The sequence below is a fragment of the Canis lupus genome, chromosome 16 (assembly GCF_048164855.1).
Source record: "Canis lupus baileyi chromosome 16, mCanLup2.hap1, whole genome shotgun sequence".
Classification (NCBI taxonomy): domain Eukaryota; kingdom Metazoa; phylum Chordata; class Mammalia; order Carnivora; family Canidae; genus Canis; species Canis lupus.
In genome coordinates this window covers 32,296,470-32,323,055 of record NC_132853.1, presented here as the reverse complement: position 1 = coordinate 32,323,055, position 26,586 = coordinate 32,296,470, and the positions used below count along the sequence as shown (strand labels likewise).

General features: G+C 37.2%; 1 long non-coding RNA gene across 22 annotated transcripts in view; it reads right to left on the bottom strand.

The window, feature by feature from the left end:
- Nucleotides 1–19,602: 19,602 nt before the first annotated feature.
- The window catches only part of LOC140606498 (uncharacterized), a 55,264-nt gene continuing 48,280 nt past the window's right edge, over nt 19,603–26,586 (bottom strand). For 20 of the 22 annotated variants that reach the window (XR_012008834.1, XR_012008824.1, XR_012008833.1 and 17 more), the window contains 2 exons: nt 25,052–25,191; nt 19,603–19,944 (listed from right to left, as the gene is read on the bottom strand). This is a non-coding gene — a long non-coding RNA (uncharacterized lncRNA). Of the gene's footprint in view, nt 19,945–21,644; nt 21,764–25,051; nt 25,192–26,586 lie in introns of all 22 variants that reach the window. The other 2 variants (XR_012008836.1, XR_012008839.1) reach the window with 2 other exon arrangements.

The following is a 26,586-nucleotide window of genomic DNA, read 5'->3' as shown; positions in this document are numbered from 1 at the left end:
CCAAAAGATTGGGATTGTCCCCTGCATATTTTCAGACATAATGATTTGAAACTAGAATTCAATCACAAGAAGAAATTTGGAAGGAATTAAACATGTGGAAGTTAAGACAATCCTTCTAAAAGATGAAAGGGTCAACCAGGAAATTAGAGAAGAATTAAAAAATTCATGGAAACTACTGAGAATGAAGATACAAGCAAAATCTTTGGATACAGAAAAGCGGTCCTGAGAAGGAAATATATCACAATACAAGCATCCCTCAAATTTGGAAAAAACTCAAATACACAGGCTAACCCTGCACCTAAAGGAACTGGAGATAGAACAGCAAATAAAACCTACACCAAGCAGAAGAGAGTTAATAAATATCCGAGCAGAACTCAATGAAATAGAGACCAGAAGAACTGTGGAACAGATCAACAAAACCAGGAGTTGGTTCTTTGAAAGAATTAATAAGATAGATAAACCATTAGCCAGCCTTATTAAAAACAAAAGAGAAAAGACCAATTAATAAAATCATGAATGAAAAAGAAGAGATCAAAAAAAAAAAAAAAAAAAAAAAGAAAAAGAAGAGATCACAACCACACCAATGAAATGCAAACGACTTTAAAACTTATCATGAGCAGCTATATGCCAATAAATTAGGCAATCTAGAAGAAATGGACACATTTCTGGAAAACCACAAACTACCAAAACTGGAACAGGAAGAAATAGAAAACCTGAGCAGGCTAATAACCAGGGAGGAAATGAAGCAGTCATCAAAAACCTCCCAAGACACAAAAGTCCCGGGCCAGATGGCTTCCCAGAAATTCTATCAAACGTTTATAGAAGAAACCATACTTATTCTACTAAAGCTGTTCTGAAAGATAGAAAGGGATGGAATACTTCCAAACTTGTTCTATGAGGCCAGCTTCACCTTAATTCCAAAACCAGAGAAAGACCACACCAAAAAGGAGAATTATAGACCAGTATCCCTGATGAACATGGATGCAAACATTCTCAACAAGAGACTAGCCAATAGGATCCAACAATACATTAAGAAGATTATTCACCGTGAGCAAGGGGGATTTATCCCTGGGATGCAAGGCTGGTTCAACACTTGTTAAGGAATCAACGTGATAGATCATATCACAAGAGAAAAAACAGGAACCATATGATCCTCTCAATAGATGCAGAGAAAGCATTTGACAACTTACAGCATCCTTTCCTGATCAAAACTCTTCAGAGTATAGAGATAGAGGGAACATTCCTCAGCATCTTAAAAGCCATCTATGAAAAGCCCAAAGCAAGTATCATTCTAAATGGGGAAACACTGGAAGCCTTCCCCCTAAGATCAGGAACATGACAGGGATGTCCACTCTCACCACTGCTATTCAACATAGTACTAGAAGCCCTAGCCTCAGCAGTCAGGCAACAAAAAGAAATAAAAGGCATTCAGATTGACAAAGAAGAAAACTCTCCCTCTTTGCAGATGATATGATACTGTACCTAGAAAACCCAAAAGCCTCCACCCCAAGATTGCTAGAACTCATACAGCAATTAGGCAGTGTGACAGGATACAAAATCAATGCCCCCAAGTCAGTGGCATTTCTATACACTAATAATGAGACTGAAGAAAGAGAAATTAAGGAATCAGTCCCGTTTACAATTGCACCCAAAAGCATAAGATACCTAGGAATAAATCTAACCAAAGAGGTAAAGGATCTATCTATACACTAAAGACTACAGAACACTTCTGAAAGAAATTGAGGAAGACACAAAGAGATGGAAAAATATTTCATGCTCATGGATTGGAAGAATTAATATTCTGTGAAAATGTCAATGCTACCCAGGGCAATTTACACATTTAATGCAATTCGTATCAAAATACCATGGACTTTCTTCAGAGAGTTGGAACAAATCATCTTAAGATTTGTGTGGAATCAGAAAAGATCCCAAATAGCCAGGGGAATATTGAAAAGGAAAAAAAAAAAAAAAAACCAGAGTCGGGCATCACAATGCCAGATTTCAGGTCTTACTACAAAACTGTGATCATCAAGACAGTATGGTACTGGCACAAAAACAGACACATAGATCAGTGGAAAAGAATAGAGAACCCAGAAATGGCCCCTCAACTCTATGGTCAACTAATATTTGACAAAGCAGGAAAGACTATCTACTGGAAAAAAGACAGTCTCTTCAATAAATGGTGCTGGGAAAATTGGACAGCCACGTGCAGAAGAATGAAACTAGACCATTCTCTTATAGCATACACAAAGATAAACTCAAAATGGATTACAGATCTTAATGTGAGACAAAAATCCATCAAAATCCAGAGGAGAACACAGGCAGCACCCTTTTTGAACTTGGCCACAGCAACTTCTTGCAAGATACATCTATGAAACAAGGGAAACAAAAGCAAAATAAATTATTGGGACTCCATCAAGATAAAAGGCTTCTGCACAGCAAAAAACAAAACAAAACAAAACAAAAAACAGTCAACAAAACTCAAAGACCACCTACAGAATGGGAGAAGATATTTGCAAATGACATATCAGATAAAGGGCTAGTTTCCAGGATCTATAAAGAACTTACTAAACTCAACAGCAAAGAAACAAACAATCCAATCATGAAAGGTGGAAAGACATGAACAGAAATCTCAAGGAGGAAGACATAGACATGGCCAACATGCACATGAGAAAATGCTCCGGGGGGGGGGGGGGAGGAGCAAGATGGCAGGAGAGTAGGGTCCCCAAATCACCTGTCTCCACCAAATTACCTAGAAAACCTTCAAATTATCCTGAAAATCTATCAATTCGGCCTGAGATTTAAAGAGAGACCAGCTGGAATACTACAGTGAGAAGAGTTCGCGCACGGCGGGACCCGGAGCAGCTCGGAGGGGCTGGGGGCGGCTCCGCGGAGGGGGCTGCGGGGCGGGAGCGCGAATCCACCAGCGCAGGCCCCGGAGCACAGGGCGCCGGGACACAGCCCAGGATCCCGCCTCCCCCGGGACAGGCAGAGGCCGGGAGGGCCCAGGACAGCGAGGACGCTCCTGCCCCAGCTGAGCAGAGCAGCGGCCCCGCCCCGGAGCCTCCAGGCCCTGCAGACGGAGAGCTCCGGAGTTCCTGCGGGGGCTGAATCCAGGGCTCCAGAGCTGCCACCGCCACCGTGGTTGTTCCTCCAGGGGCCTCATGGGCTAAACAACCCCTACTGAGCCCTGCACCAGGCAGGGGGCAGAGCAGCTCCCCCAAGTGCTCACACCTGAAAATCAGCACAGCAGGCCCCTCCCCCAGAAGACCAGCTAGACGGCCAAGTTCCAGGGGAAGTCAAGGGACTTAAAGTACACAGAATCAGAAGATACTCCCCCGTGGTTCTTTTTTTTTTTTCTTTTTTTGTTTTGCTTTTTGATTTGTTTCCTTCCCCCAGCCCCTTTTTTTCCTCCTTTCTTTTTCTTTCTCTTTTTCTTCTTTTTTTTTTTTTTCGTTTTTTTTCTTCCCTTTTTTTTCTCTTTCTCTTTTCTTTCCTTCTTTCTCTCCTCTCTTTTTCTCTTTTTCCCAATACAACTTGCTTTTGGCCACTCTGCACTGAGCAAAATGACTAGAAGGAAAACCTCACCTCAAAAGAAAGAATCAGAAACAGTCCTCTCTCCCACAGAGTTACAAAATCTGGATTACAATTCAATGTCAGAAAGCCAATTCAGAAGCACTATTATACAGCTACTGGTGGCTCTAGAAAAAAAGTATAAAGGACTCAAGAGACTTCATGACTGCAGAATTTAGAGCTAATCAGGCAGAAATTAAAAATCAATTGAATGAGATGCAATCCAAACTAGAAGTCCTAACGACGAGGGTTAACGAGGTAGAAGAACGAGTGAGTGACATAGAAGACAAGTTGATAGCAAAGAGGGAAACTGAGGAAAAAAGAGACAAACAATTAAAAGACCATGAAGATAGATTAAGGGAAATAAACGACAGCCTGAGGAAGAAAGACCTACGTTTAATTGGTGTTCCCGAGGGTGCCGAAAGGACCAGAGGGCCAGAATATGTATTTGAACAAATTCTAGCTGAAAACTTTCCTAATCTGGGAAGGGAAACAGGCATTCCGATCCAGGAAATAGAGAGATCCCCCCCTAAAATCAATAAAAACCGTTCAACACCTCGACATTTAATTGTGAAGCTTGCAAATTCCAAAGATAAGGAGAAGATCCTTAAAGCAGCAAGAGACAAGAAATCCCTGACTTTTATGGGGAGGAGTATTAGGGTAACAGCAGACCTCTCCACAGAGACCTGGCAGGCCAGAAAGGGCTGGCAGGATATATTCAGGGTCCTAAATGAGAAGAACATGCAACCAAGAATACTTTATCCAGCAAGGCTCTCATTCAAAATGGAAGGAGAGATAAAGAGCTTCCAAGACAGGCAGCAACTAAAAGAATATGTGACCTCCAAACCAGCTCTGCAAGAAATTTTAAGGGGGACTCTTAAAATTCCCCTTTAAGAAGAAGTTCAGTGGAACAGTCCACAAAAACAAGGACTGAATAGATATCATGATGACACTAAACTCATATCTCTCAATAGTAACTCTGAATGTGAACGGGCTTAATGACCCCATCAAAAGGCGCAGGGTTTCAGACTGGATAAAAAAGCAGGACCCATCTATTTGCTGTCTACAAGAGACTCATTTTAGACAGAAGGACACCTACAGCCTGAAAATAAAAGGTTGGAGAACCATTTACCATTCGAATGGTCCTCAAAAGAAAGCAGGGGTAGCCATCCTTATATCAGATAAACTAAAATTTACCCCAAAGACTGTAGTGAGAGATGAAGAGGGACACTGTATCATACTTCAAGGATCTATCCAGGAAGAGGACTTAACAATCATCAATGTATATGCCCCGAATGTGGGAGCTGCCAAATATATAAATCAATTATTAACCAAAGTGAAGAAATACTTAGATAATAATACACTTAAACTTGGTGACTTCAATCTAGCTCTTTCTATACTCGATTGGTCTTCTAAGCACAACATCTCCAAAGAAACGAGAGCTTTAAATGATACACTGGACCAGATGGATTTCACAGATATCTACAGAACTTTACATCCAAACTCAACTGAATACACATTCTTCTCAAGTGCACATGGAACTTTCTCCAGACTAGACCACATATTGGGTCACAAATCGGGTCTGAACCGACACCAAAAGATTGGGATTGTCCCCTGCATATTCTCAGACCATAATGCCTTGAAATTAGAACTAAATCACAACAAGAAGTTTGGAAGGACCTCAAACACGTGGAGGTTAAGGACCATCCTGCTAAAAGATAAAAGAGTCAACCAGGAAATTAAGGAAGAATTAAAAAGATTCATGGAAACTAATGAGAATGAAGATACAACCGTTCAAAATCTTTGGGATGCAGCAAAAGCAGTCCTAAGGGGGAAATATATCGCAATACAAGCATCCATTCAAAAACTGGAAAGAACTCAAATACAAAAGCTAACCTTACACATAAAGGAGCTAGAGAAAAAACAGCAAATAGATCCTACACCCAAGAGAAGAAGGAAGTTAATAAAGATTCGAGCAGAACTCAACGAAATCGAGACCAGAAGAACTGTGGAACAGATCAACAGAACCAGGAGTTGGTTCTTTGAAAGAATTAATAAGATAGATAAACCATTAGCCAGCCTTATTAAAAAGAAGAGAGAGAAGACTCAAATTAATAAAATCATGAATGAGAAAGGAGAGATCACTACCAACACCAAGGAAATACAAACGATTTTAAAAACATATTATGAACAGCTATACGCCAATAAATTAGGCAATCTAGAAGAAATGGACGCATTCCTGGAAAGCCACAAACTACCAAAACTGGAACAGGAAGAAATAGAAAACCTGAACAGGCCAATAACCAGGGAGGAAATTGATGCAGTCATCAAAAACCTCCCAAGACACAAGAGTCCAGGGCCAGATGGCTTCCCAGGGGAATTTTATCAAACGTTTAAAGAAGAAACCATACCTATTCTCCTAAAGCTGTTTGGAAAGATAGAAAGAGATGGAGTACTTCCAAATTCGTTCTATGAGGCCAGCATCACCTTAATTCCAAAACCAGACAAAGACCCCACCAAAAAGGAGAATTACAGACCAATATCCCTGATGAACATGGATGCAAAAATTCTCAACAAGATATTGGCCAATAGGATCCAACAGTACATTAAGAAAATTTTTCACTATGACCAAGTAGGATTTATCCCTGGGACACAAGGCTGGTTCAACACCCGTAAAACAATCAATGTGATTCATCATATCAGCAAGAGAAAAACCAAGAACCATATGATCCTCTCATTGGATGCAGAGAAAGCATTTGACAAAATACAGCATCCATTCCTGATCAAAACTCTTCAGAGTGTAGGGATAGAGGGAACATTCCTCGACATCTTAAAAGCCATCTATGAAAAGCCCACAGCAAATATCATTTTCAATGGGGAAGCACTGGGAGCCTTTCCCCTAAGATCAGGAACAAGACAGGGATGTCCACTCTCACCACTGCTGTTCAGCATAGTACTGGAAGTCCTAGCCTCAGCAATCAGACAACAAAAAGACATTAAAGGCATTCAAATTGGCAAAGAAGAAGTCAAACTCTCCCTCTTCGCCGATGACATGATACTCTACATAGAAAACCCAAAAGTCTCCACCCCAAGATTGCTAGAACTCATACAGCAATTCGGTAGCGTGGCAGGATACAAAATCAATGCCCAGAAGTCAGTGGCATTTCTATACACTAACAATGAGACTGAAGAAAGAGAAATTAAGGAGTCAATCCCATTTACAATTGCACCCAAAAGCATAAGATACCTAGGAATAAACCTAACCAAAGATGTTAAGGATCTATACCCTCAAAACTATAGAACACTTCTGAAAGAAATTGAGGAAGACACAAAGAGATGGAAAAATATTCCATGCTCATGGATTGGCAGAATTAATATTGTGAAAATGTCAATGTTACCCAGGGCAATATACACGTTTAATGCAATCCCTATCAAAATACCATGGACTTTCTTCAGAGAGTTAGAACAAATTATTTTAAGATTTGTGTGGAATCAGAAAAGACCCCGAATAGCCAGGGGAATTTTAAAAAAGAAAACCATAGCTGGGGGCATCACAATGCCAGATTTCAGGTTGTACTACAAAGCTGTGGTCATCAAGACAGTGTGGTACTGGCACAAAAACAGACACATAGATCAGTGGAACAGAATAGAGAATCCAGAAGTGGACCCTGAACTTTATGGGCAACTAATATTCGATAAAGGAGGAAAGACTATCCATTGGAAGAAAGACAGTCTCTTCAATAAATGGTGCTGGGAAAATTGGACAGCCACATGCAGAAGAATGAAACTAGACCACTCTCTTGCACCATCCACAAAGATAAACTCAAAATGGATGAAAGATCTAAATGTGAGACAAGATTCCATCAAAATCCTAGAGAAGAACACAGGCAACACCCTTTTTGAACTCGGCCACAGTAACTTCTTGCAAGATACTTCCACGAAGGCAAAAGAAACTAAAGCAAAAATGAACTATTGGGACTTCATCAAGATAAGAAGCTTTTGCACAGCAAAGGATACAGTCAACAAAACTCAAAGACAACCTACAGAATGGGAGAAGATATTTGCAAATGACATATCAGATAAAGGGCTAGTTTCCAAGATCTATAAAGAACTTCTTAAACCCAACACCAAAGAAACAAACAATCCAATCATGAAATGGGCAAAAGACATGAACAGAAATCTCACAGAGGAAGACATAGACATGGCCAACATGCATATGAGAAAATGCTCTGCATCACTTGCCATCAGGGAAATACAAATCAAAACCACAATGAGATACCACCTCACACCGGTGAGAATGGGGAAAATTAACAAGGCAGGAAACAACAAATGTTGGAGAGGATGCGGAGAAAAGGGAACCCTCATACACTGTTGGTGGGAATGTGAACTGGTGCAGCCACTCTGGAAAACTGTGTGGAGGTTCCTCAAACAGTTAAAAATATACCTGCCCTATGACCCAGCAATTGCACTGTTGGGGATTTACCCCAAAGATACAAATGCAATGAAACGCCGGGACACCTGCACCCCGATGTTTATAGCAGCAATGTCCACAATAGCCAAACTGTGGAAGGAGCCTCGGTGTCCAACGAAAGATGAATGGATAAAGAAGATGTGGTTTATGTATACAATGGAATATTACTCAGCTATTAGAAATGACAAATACCCACCATTTGCTTCAACGTGGATGGAACTGGAGGGTATTATGCTGAGTGAAGTAAGTCAGTCGGAGAGGGACAAACATTATATGTTCTCATTCATTTGGGGAATATAAATAATAGTGAAAGGGAATATAAGGGAAGGGAGAAGAAATGTGTGGGAAATATCAGAAAGGGAGACAGAACGTAAAGACTGCTAACTCTGGGAAACGAACTAGGGGTGGTAGAAGGGGAGGAGGGCGGGGGGTGGGAGTGAATGGGTGACGGGCACTGGGGGTTATTCTGTATGTTAGTAAATTGAACACCAATAAAAAATAAATTAAAAAAAATAAATAAATAAAATAAAATGTAAAAAAAAAAAAAAAGAAAAAAAGAAAATGCTCCGCATCACTGGCCATCAGGCAAATACAAATCAAAACCACAATGAGATACCACCTCTTCACACCAGTGAGAATGGGGAAAATTAACAAGACAGGAAACAATAAATGTTGGAGAGGATGTGGAGAAAGGGGAATCCTCTTGCACTGTTGGTGAGGATGCGAACTGGTACAGCTACTCTGGAAAACTGTGAGGAGGTTCCTCAAAGAGTTAAAATAGACCTGCCCTACGACCCAGCAATTGCACTGTTGGGGATTTACCCCAAAGATTCAGATGCAATGAAATGCCGGGACACCTGAACCCCGATGTTTATAGCAGCAATGTCCACAATAGCCAAACTGTGGAAGGAGCCTCGGTGTCCATCGAAAGATGAATGGATAAAGAAGATGTGGTTTATGTATACAATGGAATATTACTCAGCCATTAGAAACTAGCTATACCCACCATTTGCTTCAACGTGGTTGAAACTGGAGGGTATTATGCTGAGTGAAGTAAGTCAATTGGAGATGAACAAGCATTATATGGTTTCATTCATTTGAGGAATATAAAAAATAGTGAAAGGGAATAAAGGGGAAAGGAGAGAAAATGAGTGGGAAATATCAGTGAGGGTGACAGAACATGAGAGACACCTAACTCTGGGAAACGAAGAAGGGGTGGTGGAACGGGTGGTGACCGGGGGTTTGGGGTGACTGGGTGATGGGCACTGAGGGGGGCACTTAACTGGATGAGCACTGGGTGATATGCTATATGTTGACAAGTTGAACTCCAATAAAAATATATACAAAAAATTCCCACAATATTCTGTAGTTGGGATATTGGTAAAATGGACTCACATTGCAAATAAAAATCTGGATATTTTTGCAGTGTTCTCTTAGCCTGCATTACTGATTCGTCTAACCCTCAGTGCCAAATGTATTGATTGGCCTCACCAGTCTTTATAAAATAGACTTCCAACACTCAAATTGTAAATAAATTAAAATATATATTCAAATATTAAAATATTCAAATTTAGCCTAATGCTAGATATTTTTAATAGTTCTTTGCTTTGTACATTTGTTCAATGGATGTGCTTTAAGTCTATAATGTACCAGGACTAAGCTAATGCGCTTAGAATACAAGGAAGGGCAAGAAAGAGCCTCTGGTGTCATGAAATGGTCAATCTAGTGAGGGGAAAGACAGGAGATTAAACATGTTATCATAGAGGACGTCAGGGTGCCACTGGATTCAGAGAAAGTTTAAGCTGCTATGAAATGACAAGTTGGAACAAAGTGAAAAGGAAGTATGGGTCTCTGGTAGAGCTATATCTATTTCAGGAGAATTGGATACTAGGATTTGGAGGGAATCTTGTGATAGGGAGACGAGCTATGTAGAACAAAAATATCAAGACAAAAAGGTGACAGAATATGATTTACTTCCCACCTTATTTCTTCATGCAGATAAGATACATAGATCTAATTCTGTATATGAATAAATTAGATTTACTTATTTAATATTTTAAATTTCATTTATGTATTCATGAGAGACACAGAGAGAGAGAGAGAGAGGCAGAGACACAGGAGAGGGAGAAGCAGGCTCCATGCAGGGATCCTGATGTGGGACTCGATCCCCGGACTCCAAGATCATGACCAGGGCCGAAGGTGGTGCTAAAGCACTGAGCCATCCAGGCTGCCCTTGAAGATTTATTTAAATTTTAAACAAAATATCTTAAATTTGAAATTAGCAAAGAATTTATCCAAATTTTCCCAGGATGATAAAAATTGGTAGGAGGATTTTTACTTACATTTGGCATTCATAGGCAAATACATCAATATAATTTAGTTTTTATTCAGAGTTCCACGGTGTCAAGAGAGAACATTGCAAAATGAATTACAAATCAACTGTTTCTTTTTCTAATGTCTTTGTTTAGAGAAGAACCTCCTTGCTATTTTCAAAGAACACACAACACTAAATTCAAAACTAATTAGGTACAGTTCACTGCCATTTCCAAGCCGATACTAAAACTACCAATACCATTAATTAGCATAAAGAATTTGTTTGATTCCTATTGTTATCTCTAAGTATGAAATCTTTCCTGTTTATACCTTTTGGATTTGTTAGGTGATGGATTGAGTGAAATCTTATGAAACAAAAGACTTAACAGCTGCATATTTTAAATATGCAGAGACTCGACTAAGGCTTGACTTTTGTATGTACAGAAACAGTGTATAGAAAGATTGCTAGCCCATTATGTAGTCATGATGATCGGCTTTATTACCACGTTTTCCACCACAATGCAATTATATTTAGACCACTATTTAATCACATTTATCTATCTACTGTTAAACTGGGCATGACATTGTCAGTGCTGTAGAATCTTATGGCTGGATCTCAGCTTGCTCATGGAGTTTGGGAATTGCAAAACAGGTTGAAAGCAATCTTTTCTATGAATTAATGAGGTACTCAGATCATCTGCGCTCTCATCTCCATTGAACAGGTGCAAAAATGGCAAAGGAATAATTGTTTTAAATTTTGTTGTGCATTGTGTTAAAATCGTAGTCTACAAGCAACAATCTGAAAGGCTAAAAAATATTTTAAGAAGTCTAATACATGGCAGAATTAAAATTTTAACTCTTGGATGTGCACACATAACTCTTGAAATTGTTTCCACTAGGTTTTTGTGCAAAATAAAATGGTTTTCATTATGAAAATAAGCATATGTATTCAACATATATTTGTAGTTGACCAAAAATGTATTGAGTGGCTACTCAGTAGAAAACACTGTACTGGACCCTGGGAATGCAAAAATAAAGAATTTTAAGGAAATAAAAATTTCTATGCTGACTATACCCTACTTATTTTCTTCATAGTTTTTATAAGCTTTATGTATGTGTATTAACTATTTTATATTCTTTTCCCTTGCAAGCTCTATTTGATAATTTGGGGGGAGGGATTTTTTTTTTTTGGTAGGGTGTGGGAGATAGTGCTTAAAACAACAAAAATGTATTGTCTCACAGTTTTAAAGACTAGAAGTCCAAAATCAAGGTCTTGACTAGGTTAAACTTCTTCTGAAGCTTGTAGAGCTTCATTGTCTCTTCCTACCTCTGGTGGCTGAGTCACTCCAATCTCTGCCTCCATCTTTTTCTCTTAGTCTGTAGATCAATGTACAAATGTCTCTCTTCTTATGAGAACACCAGTCATACTAAGTTTGGGTTCATCATAATCCAGTATGACCTCATCTTAACTAAGTATGCCTTTAGAGACACTATTTCTAAATAAGTTAACATTCTGAGGTTCTGGTTGGGCATGAATTTTTGGAGGATACTATTCTATGTAGTATGCTTGCCATAGGAGAAATGAAGGCATAGACAACAGCTGTATTAGAAGCCATCCTATTGTGATAAACATTAGGGACTCAAAGAAGTGAGTCTTAAACAAGGGGCAATTCTCTTTCAGCATGAGCTGAAATAAAGGGTCAGGTATGTCTTATGCTTAAGGTTGTTCTTCTGTTCTTTATGGGAAGGGTGAGCAAAACCTCACTTCAAATCTGGTTTGAAGAAAGGCTCTGTATTAATACACACTCTATTTTGTTCACCAAGCATACCTAACAGTAAGTAGATTCTCAAATATTTTTGATAAAGAAGGAAGGGAGGGAAGGAAGGGAGAAAGGAAAAGAGAGAGGAAAGATGGAAAGGAGGGAGGAAGAAAGGGGAGGAAGGATGGAAGAGTGAAAGGAGAGAGGGAAAGAAGGAAGGGAAGGGAAGGAAAGGAGGAGGTAAGGGAAGGAGGGAGGAAGGAAGGAAGGAAAGAAGAGGGAGGAAAGAAGGGAGGGATGAAGAAAGAGGGGAAGGAGGGAAAAGAAGAGGGAAGGAAGGGAGGGGAAAAAGAAGGGAAGAGGGAGGGAAGAAAGAAGGGAAGGAGGGAAGGAGGGAAGGAGGAAGGAAGGAAGGATGGATGGATCTGTTCAACAGGATTTTGTTAGAATTTTCAAAGAGATCTTTCCTGAAATCCAAGAGAATGTGTAGAAACAACGTCTAGCCTAGTGTGGGAAAGATTTAGGATGTTTTCCTGAGGAGATAAAGTGTTGAGATTTTACACGTATGAAAATATATTTATTTAGCCATCACATTGCATGATTTTGCTAAGTATAAAATTATAGGTTGGAGATAAATTTTCCTTACATTTAAAAAGATTTTGTTCCATTTTTTTATACCTTGCCATCTTATTGTTAATAAGTATAATACCATTCTGAAATTTAATTACTGGGTAATTCTATTTTTTTTCTGAAAATATTTCGATCTTTACTACCAAGAACTTTCTAGATAAAAAGTTTTAGGATGGTCTATTTTCTTCTGTTGTTTCAGGCACTTAATGTACATTTCTAATCTGTAAATTCATTATTTTTCTATTGTAGAAGATATTCTTAAATGATTTATGTGATAATATCTTCTATTTCATTATAGTATGGAGTTGATACCACAGAATCTAGAGTCACAATGCCAAATTTCAGATCTGAGTTCTGTCCACACTAGCTGTGTGGCTAGAGCCAAATGGCTTCACTTCCCTGTACTTAGGATTTTTCACCTATCAAATGGAGATTGTAATATTAGTATCTCCTCATGGAATTGTTTCATCTTTGAATGAATTATTTTTTTGCAAAACATTTAGAATAGTGTCTGGCATTTAGAGATTACTTCAGAAAGTTCTCCTATTATTGATATTCTCTTTCAGAATGTTTCCTACATATTTTCTTATTTCCTCTCCTTTGTTTTCCGTATCTGTTTCTTTCTTTTGGCTGTACTTTCCAAGCAATTTCCTGAACTGTTCCTTCTAATCATTTTATTGAGTCTTTCATTTGTATTTTCATTCTTGAGCTCTTTCTCCTTCCTGAACATTTCTCTTAGCACACTGTACTTGTGTAATGGATGCAATGTGTTCTGTGATATCTCTGAGGATTTTAATGAGAGATAATTCTGTTAATTTACACACAGTTTATAGTGAAACAAGGCTTATTAGGAAAAAAAAATGTCTCCTATACACATCCCCATTTCTCACAACCCTAAAGTAACTATTTATAATGTTTTTCATTGTTTTTTTTCTTATTTACCTGTGATAATGTACCCTTATCTCTAAGATATTCATACTGCTCTTTTTTTGTTTTAGAAATTACCTACTCAATTCCTACATATACTATAAAATTTCCTCCTCCATTTCTCACTGGACACACACACACACACACACACACACACACAATGACCTCTATCCTGATGCAGTTATTATTTTGGTTATATTAGTGTTCAGTACATATATTGATATGGCTAAACAAATACTATTTATAGTTGAGCCATACAGTGCTATATAATTATTTTACTTTCAAGTAAAAATATTTATTCTTTATGTATCCTATACTTACTTATATTATCATTTTGGTTTGCTTGCTTGGTTAAACAACAGGGTTTTTTTGTGTTTTGTGGGGTTTTTTTTTCTTTTGTTTTGTTTTTTTTTTTTTTTTTTTTTTGACTTCTGACTGATCCCTGAACCTTCCTACCAATTATACAAATCATTCGCCAACCTTCTGGACAAATCATGCTTAGGATTAATTTGATCTTATTATAGACATCTTTCCTGGAATCTCATGAACTATTCCACTCTGGAGATGTTATTCCCCAGACCTGCTGCCATTATCCTGAGATCTCTCTTAGTTCCTTCCATCTCATGAGTTCCATTCATCTTGCAGTGATTTCTTACATTTCAAAGTAAGGTCAGTTTCCTCTCTTTTACTTGAAAATAAGACCAACCTAATAAATAAATATATGCAGGTATTGTTCTTTAATGGAACAGTCCAAATTAGTCAATTTTAAGTGATATCTCTTGTACCTGTCCAGGACCTCAGCTTTTCAAGCATAAATAAGTGGCCACATGTCCCTAGGCATCTTAGAAAAACATGAAACATGTTGTAACATGAAAGGAAAAGGCCAAAACAATAACCAATCAAATTTAGCTGGAAAAGAGACCAGGCAGAGGTAAAAATTTCATAATAACATCTTGAAATGAAAAATCAAGACATAGTAGTATTTGACTCAAGAATGGATCCAGTAGTATTTGACTCAAGAATGGATCAATAGTATTTTTTGTTTTGGTTTTTAAGATGAGGAGTGTGCGTGTGTGCAAACATGTGCATGAGTCAGGGAGCAGCAGAGGGAGAGGGAGAGAGGGAATCTCAAAGCAGTCTCCCCAGTGAGGCCGGAACCCAATGTAGGGCTCAATCCCAGAACCTTGCATGACCTGAGCCAAAATCAGGAGTTAGAGGCTCAACCAACTGAACCACCCAGGCGCCCCAAGAATGAATCCAGTTTTTAACATGGCTTTAAGATTATAGTTTTGAGAGCTTCTCTTTAAGAAAAATAAATAAATAAAACTATAGATTTAAAAATAGATACAAAAGGGAATATTTACTTAGAATAAAAAAAAGAAGAGGCCTTGCAAGGAGTTCATTCAAGTGAGAGGAGTTGAAGCTTCATTATCATTAAAATAAATCGGCATCTGATGAGCATGTTATCTAGAGATATGGAAATACATAGCAAAATAAACATTTAAGAAGTCCAAGTGTTTTCTTGTTTTAATAGGGAATGAGTGTTTGTTTGATATAATAAATCTTGCATATATACCTTTTAAAATTATGTGCACATTTAATTTTTATGAAATCCTCTGAAGAAATGATCAGAAAATGCATTTATGTGCACAATAATAATGACACAAGGTAATTAACCAAAAGTGGTTAAGTCTATGGAGACTCACTGAGTATGGACTAAGGAGAGCACTCAGCCTAAATGTTTTACAAGAGAACCCTGGTGTTACAGTCTGTTTTGTTTTCCTTTAACCTTAATCTTTATTGACTGATGATGCTTTTAAATCCTTATCCAAAAGTAGCATAACTGAAGTTAGAGTCCTACCCATGCATCTGAAAGCAGTGTGTCCATATAAAAATCATTATAATGCATTTCTCCTGCTCTTGTAAAAGCAGACAAGGGTTCCTTCCCCATGAAAGAGATAAAAATGCAAACATTTAAAAGTTCATTTAAATGACAGTATACTATATGTTGAAAAAAATCTCTAAATTATTCCATTAGTGAATTGATATATTCGCTCTATAAGTATAAACCTCAAAACAGTTATTTATCTCTTGCCAGCCTGATTAAAAGTTAAAGAATTACTTAAATGTACCTTCACTGTTCTACATATGTAACCTTGAGAGGTTCAACTTTAAAACTTGATCTATTTCTTTTAAAGACAGGAGTACAATCTCCAGTCCTAGTAATAACTTTTGAGGAATTTAGTGATAATTTTTATAACTTAGCAATAGTTTTACAGGCACAAATGCATGCTCTAATTTGCAACATAAAAACACATTTTCACTTAAGTATGAATGTTACATATTTCTAGCTGCACTTTATAAAATCACTCAGGCAGTGCTTGGGTGGCCGCATTAAGTCAAGCATCTGACTCCTGATTTTGGCTCAGGTTATGATTTCAGGGTTGTGAGATTGAGCTCCAAGTCAGGCTCCACGCTGGGCATGGAGCCTGCTTAATATCTCTTTTTCTTTCTCTCTCTCTCTCTCTCTCTCTCCCTCTGTCTGTTCTTCCTTTCCTGTCCTTCTGACTTGATGGAGTCAGACGGGTGCAAACACAAGCTGACCAAACTGCATTTGGGGATGTAAGTCACAATGTTCAAAGGTCATAAGAAGTGTCATTCTAATTCAACATAAAAGCAACATAAAAAGAAGAAGTAGAGTCTTGCCAGGTGAGTTGAGTACAGGTAAGGAAACATGGAGTAAATCATAATTAGAAGTCTAGGCTGTCAGGGGATCTTTCTTCAGGGGATCTTAGTGGAGATGAGCCCACTCAAAAAGTGCCCTAAAGGAAGTAATTATACGGACAAAAATTGATATTCTGCTGTGTGATAGTATAATGGTGGACACATGTCATTATAAATTTGTCAAAACCCATAAAATTTAAACACCAACGGTTTGTAAATATAAACTATGGACCATGGGTGATAGTGATGTAACAATGTAGGTTCATGGATGATAGCAAACATACCATTCTGGTGTGGGATTTTGATAGTGGGAAAGCCCGTGTGTATATGGGCAAAGGGGCTAGATGGGAAATCTATATATCTTCTACTCTACATTGCTGTCAATTAAAAACTGTTCTAAAAAAGTGTCTAGTTATTAAAAAACCACACTCTGTTCTTTACAGTCAAACAGTTCAGGAAAACCTGGGGGAAATGTAGGCATCTAGCAATTAATCCTATATTCCACATGTAATTATAACAAACGATATTTGGAAAATCACACAAAAAGATTATGGTTATGAGCACGGACTTTCAAGCTAAATTCGATAACTCTGAATGTGGTCATGATTTCTTTTTTTAAAAGATTTTAGTTTTATGTATTCATGAGAGACACACACACACAGAAAGAGAGAGAGAGAGATAGAGAGGCAGAGACACAGGCAGAGACACAGGCAGAGGGAGAAGCAGGCTCCATGCAGGGAGCCCAATGTGGGACTCGATCCCCAGACTCCAGGATCATGCCCTGGGCTGAAGGCGGGTGCTAAACCGCTGAGCCACTCAGGTGGCTCATAGTGGGGGATTCCCTGGTCATAATTTCTGGAATTGAAATTAAATTGAATAGCAACTGGGTGGCTCAGTTGGTTCAGCATCTGACTCATGATTTCTGTTCAGGTCATGATCTCAGGGTGGTGAGATTGAGCCCCACCTTGGGCTCTATGCTGGTTGTGGAGCCTGACTGGGATTCTCTCTCCTCCTCTCCTCTGCCCCTCCCTGCTTGTGGTCTCTCTCTCTTAAAAAAATAAAGTTTAAAAAATTTAAAAAGTGAAATTAAATTGAGAATATGAGTGGATCTTCAGATAAAATGCACATATTGACTGAGAAAAGTTCAGTGGTCTCTGCTATTAGAAGGGAAGAAGGCAAAGTCAAGTGTAGATGAGAAAAGATCACTAACCATTCACTCTTCTCAGGAAAAGAACTGAAGGACATAAGCTAATATTGTCTGACAACAGTATATACCTTAGTACAGAGGTAATAAAGTCCAAATTTTTAATATGAAAAAATAATCATTAAAAATATTTTATAAAATATGCCAGGGTATTAGTATAATAATTGGAGAACCATAGACTTGTTTTTGTTGTCTTTGTTTTTTTTCCAGTGGGGGGAGGACTGAGAGGATTTTTTTAAAGATGGTGAAAGAGAGGAGTCAGATGGCTGTGATTTTCCTTTCCTTTTACACACCAATGGTTTTTACACACAGCAGAATATCAAATTTTGTCGGTATAATTACTTCCCTTAGGGCACTTTATGAGTGGGCTCATCTCCACTAAGATATCCCCTGAAGAAAGATCCCCTGACAGCCTAGACTTCTAATTATGATTTACTCCATGTTTCCTTACCTGTACTCAACTCACCTGGCAAGACTCTACTTCTTCTTTTTATGTTGCTTTTATGTTGAATTAGAATGACACTTCTTATGACCTTTGAACATTATGACTTACATCTCCAAATGCAGTTTGGTCAGCTTGTGTTTGCACCCATCTGACTCCATCAATCCTTTGGTTTGGGGTACTATCTTTTACTTTTCATATATCAAAGTGGCTATGAGGAATATCTCTTGCCTGAATCTTGATATGGTCTTGAAATTTCAAGAGAACAGAAGAAAAAAATTATCATTTATTTTGAAATTAAGCTTACCTGGAATCTTTAGTATTTTATTGTGATCACAGAAAAAAGGAACAACATATATTATTTCAGTAATGAACTCAATGTATTTTATTGTTTGGCCCTTGTGCACTCTTCAAAGTTGTCTTATCCAACGGAACATAATATCCTACAATCCTGGACTTGAGGGATCTTGAAGATTATATAGTTTTCTACATATGTGTCCCATATGAAGATATTGAACCTCATTAGTTAATGGAAGTTGTCCAACATCATTCAGTTAGTTGATGGCTATAGAAGGACCAAATCTTGGTCTCCTTTTTCAGAGTTTGGGTCTTTGTCCTGTGTATTACTTATGGTAAATGGTTTGAAAAAGAACAGGCATGGAAGGTCAAAGGACTACCTTTGACCTTTGAGCCTCATGATATTAACTCTGTTAAATTCATAAGATTAAAGTCTATGTGATTAGAAATATATATTTGGCCTTTGTTTTTGGTTCCTTGCATACAGCTTCTAAAATACTTGGAATCTCTAGAGTGATGCATGTTTTATATACTAATGAGATGACTGGTGGCTGGGGACCACTAGTCATCTTTAGGATGAGGGTGGATCATGAGAAAGAAGAAGGCATGTTTAGAGGATTGGAACTTTCAGCCCCATCCCCTGACCTCCAGGGAGGGGAGAGTGCCCAGAGGTGTAGTTCAGTCACCAATGGCTATTGATTTAATCAATTGTTTCTGCATAATGAAACTTCCATAAAGACTATGAATGCTGGGATTTGAAAAGTTTTTGGATTGATGGATCCAATCCAAGCATCTGCATGTAGGAGGATGGTGCACTCCAAATCCACAGGGATAGAAATTCCTGTGCCCAGGACCATTTTGTTGTCTGCCCCATATAGCTCTTTATCAGCTATTTGTTTTGATCCTTCATAATAAACTAGTAACAGTAAGTAAAACAATTCTCAGAGTTTTGTGCATAGTTATAGCAAATTATCAAATCCCAAAGGGAGGTCACAGGAATCTCTAATTTATGCTGGTCTACAGAAGTGTAGGAGGCTGGAACTTATGATTGGTATCTGATGTGGAGGGCAGTTATGTGAGAATGAACTTAAATATTAAGACCTCCCCTTAAACTGTGGGATCTGTGTTAATTCCAAGTAGTGTCACAATTGAATTGTAAATCACTTATTTGGGATTAGGACAGTTGGAGAACTGGCTGCTGTTGGGGGGAAAAACCCACACATTTGGTTTCAGAACTATTATAAATGAAAATGCAAGAGTCTGATTCTCAGAATTGCAAATTCAAAAATAAAACTTTATGAATATTCCACAAAAGATCACAGTGTATGATGGCAGACACAGGAAAAAAATTTATATGAAACAGGCATGTTGATTTCTTATAGTGGAATCTTCCATGTCAAGAAACGGCTACTCTTGATCCAGGGTTTCAAAGCATTCTTATGTTGAAAATTTAGCAGGTTATTTTCAAATTATTTAAAAATAATGTATTTAGTGAGTGTTGATCAAAAAGTACTTTGTGTTTGCTTCTTTTAAAAAAAGTTTTATCATTTAAGATGCATCTAATATCTTCCACTTGAATAGACCCTTCATAGGTGATTTAACCCTGCAAGTAGAAAGAAAGAAGAACTTCTGGATTGTTGACTTGTTAATTGATGCCTAAATATGATACCCTTCTATATAGCACATCTGTATATGCAATGAGAACATTCTACTCTTTATTATAGAAAATGCTCTTTTTTGGACTAAAAAATAAGTAAAAAAGAAGACATTAGTGCACTCGTAGGTTTTTGGGGGGCTGATGTGCAAAACCCTACTTAGAAGAATATTATGACTACTCATTATTTCAAGCAAAGGCAGTGTGTATGCACAAGTGCTAAAACTTCCACATGTCAAGTCTTCTTGAAGTAAATATTATAGTCAATGCAAGCTACTGAAAAGGGATGGTGCTATTTTATAATGTTTTATTTAACATTAATTATAATGAAGAATGAAAACCTTAGTAGTGTATATAGAAGCAAGATTTTATTAAAACCAAGTTCAGATTTATAGATAAGGGCACAATTGTGTCATGAGATTGCTTTAGTTTTTAAATGAACCACTGTGATTATAAATATTAAGTAAGATTGCATTCCTTTCTTGCTAATGAAGAACTCTGCAAAGGTTAAAAAAAAAGGATGATGTGTTTGGATAATTGATAATTATTTAGCTGACTCTCCCTCTGAAAGCTCTGATAGGAGATGGTACAAAATGCTGAATCCTTTTTCTATCCAGGCACATTGTATTAACAGATGTGCCCAGCCATTATTAAGAATGGAAAAATACCAATCAGTGTGGCATGCTTCCCTACTTGCCCCCAGAGCCAGCAAGGAGAACCAACACTGCCTAAACAACACCGTCTGTCCAACAGTCAGAGCCCACCTAAGATTTTGGATGGAACTAAACATTGTATGTGTATAACAGACTTTAAATAAGACAAATTCTTCTTGAAGCCAAACCATTTGTCTAATAAGGTACTTATTAGACAAATGCCTCAAATGTTATTGTGAAAAGTCAGCTTCTCTTACATTAGTGACTGGCTGGTTCACATATCCCAGCTCATTTAAGTGTCTCTGTCTTCCCTCTCGAGTGTTTTGTTTAAAATTAGAATACACTGCCAAGAAATGAACAGTAATTCCGTAATGATGGCTCCTGGCTCACTCTACCCTCACTCCCTCACTCGCTATTAAATCCAGTGGGTAAACTACACTGCTGTTCGTGTGTTTTTTTTAAATGCATATTTTGACCAAATTGATCACCTGTTTAAATTCCCTAGTGCCCCCTCCACCTCTCAGCCTTACTACACCTGTAGAAGATTTCACATACTTTAGCTTTGTATACAAATGTCATAAACTCTTCCTTACTTCTCAGAGATTTTAATATTCATTTGAAGAACAATAATATTAATTATTTATGGTTTATCTGCAAACACTGAGCCACAAAGACTCTGTCTTTATAAAACCTTTCTGTCTGGCATGCTCAGACAGGATTTCCATGGGTCTACTTAACCAAATGCCAGATGGATTGAAATTCCACTCATCTGTCCTTCATGTTTATCTATCTTTCTTTCTATCTTTCTATCTATCTATCTATCTATCTATCTATCTATCCAGCTAACTACTTATTTTAAAATCAAAATATATAAGGATCTGAAATGTATCTATAATATATTATTGTTCTTGACTCCAAAAGTAAGTGGAATAATATAAAATGGCTTAAGAAAAACAATTTCCTAAATTATGTACTTTTGAACAAACAAGCACATACAATATATGTAGAAAGAATCAGAAGGAACACCTTGTGCACATTATCTGAATATCTGTTAGATATATAAATACAAAAATCAACATTCCATCTTATTTCCATGATCAGGTTACAAAATGATCCTGTAAAGAGATTATTAAAAAAAATATTCAAAATTTTAATACACTTTGACCCAATGATTCTATTTCCTATAACCTTTAATAAAGACATAATTCCAATACCAAAAGGTTTCATACACAATAGTATTTAATGCACCAAAAAATAATTGTATAACCATATAATAGGATACTATTAATTCATTAACAATTGGGAAAAGTATAATATCATTAAAGCACCAATATAATATTTAGTGAAACACAAGGTTTTAATTATATATGACATATGATCTCAATTTTACAAGTATATCCTGAATCGATGGAAAGAAACGACACTAAACTATTAACAATGGCTGCACTGTGTAATGAAATGTGAAATTTTTCCTGATTTTTATCATGAATTGTTTCTCAAAGTATCTTTAAAGTGTGTACAACTTCTTTATTTGAAAAAAAAAAAAAACCTCACTTGAAGAGGAGAATTATGTAGAATTGAGGGAATGAGGCAATTATACATCAGAACCTAGTCTTCCCAAGATTATTCTTCTCTAAATTTTATTTAAATATTCTGGTTAACAAACGTATCAAATGAACTATTTGGTCTTGTTAGATTTTGCAATTTCATTAGGTTAGAAAAAAACCAGCTGGCATTTTGGTTTGGGAACATGTTAACAGCTGCCTTATTGGTAGGTAACTTATTAAAGTGCATTGGTAAATGGTCTCCCAACAAATTAGGAACATACACTCTTCTCATCTATTAGAATTCCAAACATACACAGAGACTCCATCTTATCCAAACAGACAAATCAAAGGAATTTTTAAATTAATTTTTATTTTTCCCTTGAAGCTAAGCTTTGTTTGAACTTTCCACAATTTCTGAGATAATTGAGATTTTATTGAGCATTTTCTTATTAAAAATTGAAGAGATCATGTAATTTTGATATTTCTCTGCAGAAAATGTCTCGCCAACATTAGCAGTCAACTGTTATGAAATCTTTCATTTGAAAACCTAACAGTTTTGCAAATTTGATTCATTACCACAAACTCTGAGAGCTCTTATATAATCAGCTACTCCTCTCTGATTATTCATTTCAGCTTAAAGTCCCAGTTAATATGGAAACAGATTATAAACAATTGCCCCTAAATGATCCAACAAAAAGCAAATTTGCAAAAGTGAAAATTATATATTGGGATCAAATACCAAAGTTCAAAACCTTTGCCTTATCAATAAAAATAAAATAAAATGTCTACAATCAAATCTTATGAAAACCTGTTCTTTTATCTAGAAGTGCATCCACATGTGTTTGGCTTTATATCAATAGAAGAAATGTAATAGTAACAATGACTACTTATTGGGCATTTGGTGTGTCCTAATATTTATACTATTGCATTATTGATGGGTTTTAAAATATTAAGTGAATTATTCCATTTAATTTTAAATAAATCTATTGAAGCACAACATATTTACAGAAAAATACATGTCAAAAGTAAAGAGCTCATGATTTTTCACAAAATATGCACTCTTGGGACTTTTGGGTGGTTCAGTAGTTGAGCTTTTGCTTTTGGCTCAGGGTGTAATCCTGGGGTCCAAGGATCAAGTCTCACATCAGGCTCCCTATGGGGAGCCTGCTTCTCCCTCTGCCTATGTCTCTGCCTCTCTCTGTGTGTCTCTCATGAATAAATAAAAAAACAAAACAAAATATGCACACTCAGTAACAATCATCAATATCAAGAAGTAGAGCATCAGTAGCACCCTTGAAGCAACTTAATGCTCTCTTCCAGTCATTAACTCCTCTGCTATAGTAACTACCCTTCTGATTTCAATGAATTTATATGATATATGATTGTGTGACTAAATTTTTCATTCAACATTGTGCTTAAGAAATTCATCCACGTTTTTGTGTTTAGACATAATTTTAAATCCTTATTTTTTTTAAAAAAAGATTTTATTTTATTTATTTATTTTATTTATTTATTCATGAAAGACAGAGAGAGAGAGAGGCAGAGGCACAGGCAGAGAGAGAAGCAGGCTCCATGCAGGGAGCCTGATGTGGGACTCGATCCTGGATACCGGGATCACGCCCTACCGAAGGCAGATGCTCAACTGCTGAGCCACTCAGGCATCCCTGTTCTTTATTATTTTTTAAAGATTTTATTTATTTGTTGGAGAGAGAGTAAGTGCAAGTAGGGGGGAGGAGCAGAGGAAGAGGGAGCAGACTTCCATGGTGAACAGGGAGCCTGAATTGGGGCTTGATCCCAGGACCCCAGAATCAGGACCTGAGCTGAAGGCAGACCAACCCTCAACCAACTGAACCACCCAGATGCCCCTGCTATATGTTCTTTAAAACATGTTTTTTTTTTAAGGTTTTATTTATTCATTCATGAGAGATACAGAGAGAGAGAGAGAGAGGCAGAGGAAGAAACAGGCTCCATGCAGGGAGCCTGATGTGGGACTCCATCGATCCCTGGACTCCAGGATCATGCCCTGAGCTGAAGGCAGGCGCTCAACCGCTGAGCCATCCAGGCATCCAAAATCCTTATTTCTACTAATACTTCACTGGATAAATATTACATAGGTTACTTATCCCCTCTCCTACGTGATGAACATTTGAGTGTTTCTAAAATTTTGACTTAAAGTAATAGTTTCTGTGAACATTTATACATGTTCAACTTTAGTAGATACTGTTAAAAGGTTTCTAAATGGTTGTAACACCTTACACTTCCATCATTGGTGGGGACTTCAACCTTTGGTACTATTTATCTTTTCATATCAAGAGTTGAGACTTTTTATCCTTTTTTTTTTTAGTGTAGCCTGTTCAGGTTAATAACAATGTTTCCATTTACATACACACAGATATATACACTCTATGGCTTTCTACTCTTTGAATGTTATATTGTAATACATAGGATTCTTAGTTAAATGTAGTTATTTTTTTCATATTTTGGTATTATGGCTTTGAATTGTATCCTGATAAAGATGTCCTTACCTAGTCTAAGATCATGGAGATATTCTATTATTTTATCAAAGCTTTATTCTTTTACTCTTTATATTCTAAATGTACAATAGGAATTGTTTTTGTATATGATGTAAAACTTACATACTCCATGATTTATTTTTATATGGAAAAATATAGATTGGTATGTATAGGGAGATATTGAAAAGGTCATTCTTTCTCTGTCCTATAGTTTTATATTAGTCACAAACCAAATGATTGCATATACATGTTCATTTCTGGACTTACTGTTATTCTCTTGGTCTGTTTATTTTTGTGCCAAGACCACCAACTTTATTGTTGTTTTATAAATTAGTGTCAATACCTGCTCATGCAAACCCTCTAGTTTTGTTCTTTTTCAAGATGGCCTTTTCAGTTCTTGGCCCTTTATGTTAAAACTTTAGAATCAGCTTGTCAGTAATGATAAATTAACGGTGCTAGGACTTTGAAGGGTTTTCAGTGAATCTACAAAGAGATGGGAAAGGGATTAACAACCTTACAATATTGAATTTTCCAATATATGGGTGTGATTTATACCACAATTTGTTGACTTTTCCCTCCCTTTCAGTAATTTATGAGGATTTCTGTGTAGCAGTTTAGTATTCATTAAGGTATAATGTACATATATCTTACTAATTCTAGGTGTTTGAATTTTAATGCTACTAAAATAGTATCATTAAAAATTATATTTTAATTAAATATAGAAATTATATTCTAATTCCATGTAGCATGAAGTACTGTCAAGTATCATATACTTGTATATATGTATACATATATACATGTGTGTACATATACATGATACATATACATGCATATTATTCAGAAACACATACTCCCACACTCACACATTTATATGAACTCTGAGTTCACACCAATTATGATTTAATACTTCCAATTGTAATTTAACACCACAGGAGTCTTTTGGATTTTCCCCTTCCAATGTTTATAATTCCTTTCTCTGACAATGAGAAACCTGGCTGATATGACTCACAGTTTATTTACTTAATTGATCAGCCCTTGTTGTACATTTGTCTCCACCACCACCTCCCAGTGAAGGGACTTCCTCACATTCCTCAGGTTCTGATGCTCTGATTGGCATAGTACCCTTCTCACCTTGCTTTCATGCCAGTACCTCATATTGGACTACCGTTGACATTCCTGCTCCAGTAGGCACCTTTCCTCCTCACTCTGTGGGGCCTCGATATCACTGCTGCAACTGCCTTAGTCTTGTGCAGATATGCCCTTATTCACTAGGTCTTTGGTGGGTTCCTCTACTTCTGCCCTCCATGGATGCCCTCCACACCACTAATAATCTGTCCTGAGCTGCAGACATAGACCTGGCAAGGTTTAGTCCACCTCTTCCTCTACCTTGTTTCGAGCGTGCAGCCTTTAAGAAGTATTTAACCTACCATATTCTTCCTCTCCTCGGTAAGTCCTGAGCTCCACTTAGAGTATCTGCCTCCCTTCTCTGCCTCACTTCCTTTTGGTCCTACCTGCCCTGAAAGCCCCGAATTCCAATTTCCACCTTCCCAATCTTGTGAAATTATCAAAACTTCTGCCAGCTTTCTGCCTGGATTCTGAATCTCATGCCATTCTGTAATTAATTCATTGACTATTCCAGAAAGAAAATCAGCATGCAGGATTCAGGGCTCCCCTAAATTCTCCTCAATTTCTGTTTCTCAGAGGAGAAAAAGAATGGTCCTTCAACTTCTGGCCCATTTGGCAGCTTTCTGATATACTCAAAGTATGCACTTTTATTTCTCTAATTGTTCTTGGTAAAGGGGTTGGTCTGCTATGAGCTATTCCATCGCAGTCCTGAATTTCTACAAAACCTGATGGGATAAGTTTTATAGTACACAT